The following is a 6,164-nucleotide window of genomic DNA, read 5'->3' on the forward strand; positions in this document are numbered from 1 at the left end:
TTTGACAAGTTGGCATGGTAAATGTGTCTGATTTTATATATTATGGCTATGTAACCAAATAAGGTTGACAGCTATTTTATATATTATGGTTATGTAGCCGATTAAGGTTGAAGGCTATTTTATATATTATTGCTATGTAATCAAATAAAGTTGAAGGCTATTTTATATATTATAGCTATGTAACCAAATAAGGTTGAAGGCTATTTTATATATTATGGCTACGTAATCAAATAAGGTTTAAGGCTAAAAAAATTATGCTTTACCTGAGTAGTAACAATATTATAATGAGTAATTTATGTTCAGTTCTATACTTTTTTTGGAGGGGTGGTAAGTACAATAGAGAAGAGGGGATACCTAGAGAGCAAATGTCACAATTCTCATACTAGGGTGAGATTGAGGATTTTTAAGACATTTCCTTATAAAATTAAGAACTTAATACTTATATTAACTATGTTCTATGCCAAGTTTATTTACATTCATTTATAATAAAGTAGTTTGATTAAATTTTCAATGCATCTCTTTATAATGTCTTGATGTGCACTTTGACCTAACCGTAGCGAGAGGGTTAATGTTCATCTCTGCCTCTTAAGACTGTGATACTTGTTGTTTATTTTTGTATCAATAGAAAGTATTTTATAAGGAGTATTAGCAGACGTTGTTCACCAAACAACTCCCCTTAATTCTGACTGTGGTTCTCCATAACTTGCTGCTTGCACAAACCTTTCTAATTCATTCTTCTCATCACTAGGGTCATTGAGCTAAATGTGTGTTTGCCTGATTCTTACTTTTCTTTTGATTTTACCCATCACAATAAACTCACTGTTAAACTTACTTAAGTACTAAATGGTAATTTTTATTCCCTGTAATAATTCAACCTACCAGAAAGATCACATATTCAAAACCATTATATTAATTCTTTATATTTGAATCTTGTTTCCTTCACTGTCTCAGTGGTAAGTTTATGACCTTACAATGCTCAGACCCAATTCCCTGTGGTGGACAAAGCTCAGATAACCCATTGTGTAACTTTGTAATAAAACAACAACAGCAACTGTAAATCTCACTGATAGATCATTCAAAAAGTATTGTTTAAAGGTGAAATTGTGACAAAGTTTTTTCATACAATATTAGAAATGTTTAATTTGCCCATCTGTTTTTGTTATGTTTTCAAATATAAATATTTTATAAAGTCAAATAATTTAATAAAAAGTTAAAATGAATAAAATTTTTCTACAATTATGTTAAGAGGCAGAGAATAATTAAAGATATGAAGTTTTAATCAGCAATTTCCATTTTGAATGTGACATTCTAAACATAGTTTTAAATTGTATTAAAATATCTGTGTATTAACTTTGAAATATCAGGGCAGGAGATCTAGTCCCTGCTTTGGACTATGGGAAAAGTACTTACTAATTTCTTGGTTTCTAAAATGTAGTTTTGTTTCTGAATTTAAAGTTTTTTTCCACAGATTTTACTTCCAGTTTTAATGTCCCCCAGTGGCTTATAACGTTAAAAGAAAATATTTCAATGCCTATGGTGGGCACAGCATAGATAGCCCTTTGTGTAGCTTTGTGCTGAATTACAAATCAGTTTGAAAAAACCCCATTTAATATTCAACCTTACATATTTTGAGGTGATAATAAAAAGGATGTTACCTAAATAGATGAACCCATTTCTGTTGTTACATAAATAGGTGAACCCACTTCTGTTTTTACATAAATAGATGAACCCATTTCTATTGTTACATAAATAGATGAACCCATTTCTGTTGTTACATAAATAGATGAACCCACTTCTGTTGTTACATAAATAGATGAACCCACTTCTGTTGTTAAATAAATAGATTAACCCACTTCTGTTGTTACATAAATAGGTGAACCCACTTCTGTTGTTACATAAATAGGTGAACCCACTTCTGTTGTTACATAAATAGATGAACTCATTTCTATTGTTACATAAATAGATGAACCCATTTCTGTTGTTATATAAATAAGTGAATCCATTTCTGCTAAAGCCCAGCTACTCAAAGTATTAAGAGCAAACTAAAACTCATTCAGTGTAAATGTTGAACTGTGAATCCAAGAGCCAATGGTTCACACCCTATTGTCACAAAATCACACTCCACAATTTAGAGCCATGGGTGCTTTATAAGAGTGATAGTCAAATCCCATTGTTCAATTAAGAGTAGCTAAAGAATTGGCAGTGAGTGGTGTTAACTAGTTGCCTTCTCTCTTGTCTCACTTCCAAATTAGAAATGGCTAGTACAGAAACCTTCTGTAACTTCATGTGAATATCCAAAACAAACCTTCCTCCTTGTTGAATTTTGGATTATTTATTTCAAAAATACACTAAAGAGAGTATTTCAGCAGCTAAAACATGTATGCAAAGTACAAAATAATACATTGGAACTTTGCAATTCAAAGGTTGCTACCACTTGAAGAATGCAAAATCAAAAAATTTGCATAACTCATCCTCATCTGATGAGGAGTTGACTGGTATACTTGTATCATCTGAATGTGTTAACACATTCACTGTCACTGGAAAAATGTGTACCCAAGAGTTTTAGTCAGTGCTATCGATTCATGTGTGCATCAACAGAGACATTGAGGCAGTTGTATTTTATTGGAATCAGCATGCATTAAAAGTTGGTTCTGCTGTGGCGGTACTTGTAGAAATTTTGGTTGGTTGTAAACATTATTTTATATATATATGTTTCCTTGTTGGCCTTTATAAAATGGATAAAAATAGTACCACTTCAAAGCTCACAATAAGAAAGAAAAATTCAGTGTTTTGGAAGGGGTAAAAGTGTAAAAACACAATGTATTATTGTGAACATTGTTGTAAAAACCAAGCCATTTGTATACAGCCATGTTTTATTAAAGTTTGTTGGTAAATAATGACTAAAAAGTAGTCTAGCAGAATTTGTTTCGTACATTTGATGTACGTCAGAAAACATCATTAACTGATGTGATATTCCCATGATTATAATTTACTTTTCTTTTACATTCACAAAATACCCCCAAACATGACAAGGTATATAAATGATGCAGATATGTATCTTGTAACACCAATAGAAACATTTTAGCTGCAGTGCCAATGACGGTCACTCGCGTCATGGTATAGATTTTAGTTGGAAAATGATATATACTCATGAATACTCTTATCTGATATTATTTTGCATTATCAAAATGCTCCTGATAAAATGGCACCTGGAATGGGTGTCAATATCCGAGGTAGCAGTGAATGTGTTAATGATTTCATTACTGTTTATATCTGTTGTGGTTTTATGTAAGAAAAACCATGTATCTAACAAATATCTCTTTCACTGAAATTGATGTAGTCCTCCCACAGTTTTATATAAATCTTTATATAGAAGCACCAGATGGTGGATAATGTGTAGCACTCAACAAAACCTGTGAACTGATAATATATGGACTGTATGAAAAAGTTATCTTTCTTATGAGACTAGTTTTTAATGTGCTAGTTCATAATGAGTTATAAGTAAATAGTGTAGTAGAAGTTATTATTAAATTCACCTATCTTTTATTTTCAAGATGTTAGATCCAGGACAGGTTAGCTTTCACTTCAGTTATTAAAAGTCTTGTAATGAGTTACCTGTATAAGTAGTAGTTATAATTAATTTCATAAATAAAGTATTTCAGCCATCTCAAATTTTATAAGTTTCATTTTCACAGATTCTGTGTCTGTTAAATTTGAACTTTCTGCTATACTTAATACAAATTGATCCATTTGATATTTCTGACATATTCACTTTTTATAGATTTAGTTTTGTTTGCATTTGCCTTAAGGTAAAAAAAAAAAAAAAAAGAGAGGATATTTTCCAATTTATCCAGATGAAACCCATAGTTGTTGAATGTGGTGGTTGGATTACTTGGGTAAGACTGTGAAACTGTAATCAACTTTACAACAGTTACTTTTCGGATCGGTTTAGCTTTGTTTTGGAAAATATGTGTAGGTGTTAAAAAATTCATTGTTGAGTTTCTGTTTTCCAGGTATAGCTGTACAGTGACTTATTGTATAAGTTAGGATCCTTATATTGAGATTTGAAAACAATGAAGATATTTAAGCACAAAGAATATGCACTTTCAGTTGTACATGTATTTTGAATACTACTTTCATGTGTAAAAACCATATGTGAGAATTTGTTTTCTTTAGAGGACTTAATAAAAGAATTGTTTTTAAAATAGTTTTCTCAATAGTATTATATAAAACTGTTTTTGTGGTGGATGTGTCAGAACTCTCACTTAACTACAAATCTGTGAAACAACAATGTTGATATAATCCCTAAATATTTAAAACATTCTAAGTTATGGTCTATTTAGAGTAATATAGATGTAGTGTACAAGAAAATGACAGTTTATAACCACGTTGTTCACGATATATGGCGAGAATCAGCATATTCATTCCTCATGCCCCTGACCATTGCTATGGCTACACAGGTTTGAAGCCCTGACCCTCTCGTTCCAAATCAAAAACTATCTCTTTTTGGGATGGTTATATTACAGAACTTTCTGACCCAAAGTTCCTCTATTCAGCTAGTATAAAAGCATGCAAGTTTAGCATTCTGAAGAAAGGAACATCTATATTGTTGAAGTAACAGGAGACACAATTCCAGCAGAGAAACAGACCACTGTAAGCATAATAACTCTTTGAAATTTAAAATCTATAAAAGTGACACAAGCTTCTTCCAAAGCACATAGCTGATAGCTGCATGAGCAGTATATGACATGATAAGGGGAAATATCACATTGGATAAAATGTATCTACTTTAAAGTCTACATATCTTCAGGCAACTTATAATCCTGTCAGTAATACTTGTCAAAATGCTATCAATGAAAGTTTTTTAAAAAGGTTTCTGGTCATTGTAATTTACAGTTACAATGATAAGTTAAACCTCTGGAGAGTTGACAGATATACCCAGGTGAACTATGCATACTATCAGGCTAACGTGCAATCACCACTGTACAACAAGTAAATACTGTTTCTGTACAGACTGGATGCTAATAAGGAATGAATCTATCAAGTCATCCAAATTTCTCCACAAAATACAAAGTTATTAATTAGTTTACTCGTATATCTTGTGGTATTTAATTTAGTAAAAGTATTATACCATATATAGACCACAATTATGTATTATTGCAAAAACAAGTATATTTTGCTACATGTTTTAACCACATTTGTTCAAGCAGAATGGAAGTAAACAAGACAACAGTGTATATATACTGTTACAAACTGAACGCCCATCTTGTGATGAGAAAAAATACTTAATTTTCCTTCTCAAAATTTTATCTAAACAAATGGTTTCTAAACATTAATTATAATCTTGTAACAATATATGTATAGAGAATGACTGCCCTATTTCAAGACATTTTTTATGTATATTTGGTCATTTTTAAATATTGCTTGATTATCATTTTGACTTCTGTATATATTTTTTAAGTTATGTTCACTTATGGATTAAAACTTGTGACAAAACTGATTCTTAAAAACGTATGCCTACTTGGTCAACTGTATGATCTTCTCTTTAGACTGTCTTCCTGATTTTGGTCGCCTGTTGAGCTGAAGAAACGAGCTTTAATTAGGCCATTTTCAAAAATTGAAATGTACTGCGCGTAAATCATGTGGGTTATTATAGAGTTGTAGCCGAGCATTCCGAGCCGCTTCCCACATAGGACACTCTTTGCTACCCCCAATCCTAGCTGGCGTAGAGTACGTGGGGGCCAGACACTGACCTGTAGCCGTCAGACGAAAGGGCTTACAAGTAGATTAGCTTCAGTTGGCAGGGTTAGACTCCCTGGACGGGGTCCGCGCGACGCCGCAGACCAATGGCTGTTAACGCTGCAGGATATGGCGAGAAACCAGGCTCAGTGGCAGTCGTGCTGTAGGCATCTTATTGGTTTGTCTGCCAAGTCCACTGGCGAGCGAGGCATGTTATGATGGGTGGCAGTGAAAGCCGCAAGGAAGCTGTCGCGCTGATGTCGCTGGACTCGCCCAGAGGACTTGTCCCGAGTGCTTGTGTATGCATGGCTTAGATGCTGCGCCCCCGCCTGTTAGATGGCGTGTTAGATCCCACTTTTGTCCCCATTTTCTTGTAATAATAATTCATGATTGTGTGGCAGCTAAGCATCGGTAGAATTATCGAT

The 6,164-nt window shown here is 33.0% G+C and overlaps 1 long non-coding RNA gene across 1 annotated transcript; it reads left to right on the top strand.

The window, feature by feature from the left end:
- Positions 1-336: 336 nt before the first annotated feature.
- LOC111087426 lies at positions 337-3,900 on the top strand. Its single transcript, XR_002612119.1, has 2 exons — positions 337-1,873; positions 1,964-3,900. It is a non-coding gene; the product is annotated as an uncharacterized LOC111087426 (long non-coding RNA).
- Positions 3,901-6,164: the final 2,264 nt, after the last annotated feature.

Source organism: Limulus polyphemus, unplaced genomic scaffold (genome assembly GCF_000517525.1).
Source record: "Limulus polyphemus unplaced genomic scaffold, Limulus_polyphemus-2.1.2 Scaffold2141, whole genome shotgun sequence".
NCBI classification, from domain to species: domain Eukaryota; kingdom Metazoa; phylum Arthropoda; class Merostomata; order Xiphosura; family Limulidae; genus Limulus; species Limulus polyphemus.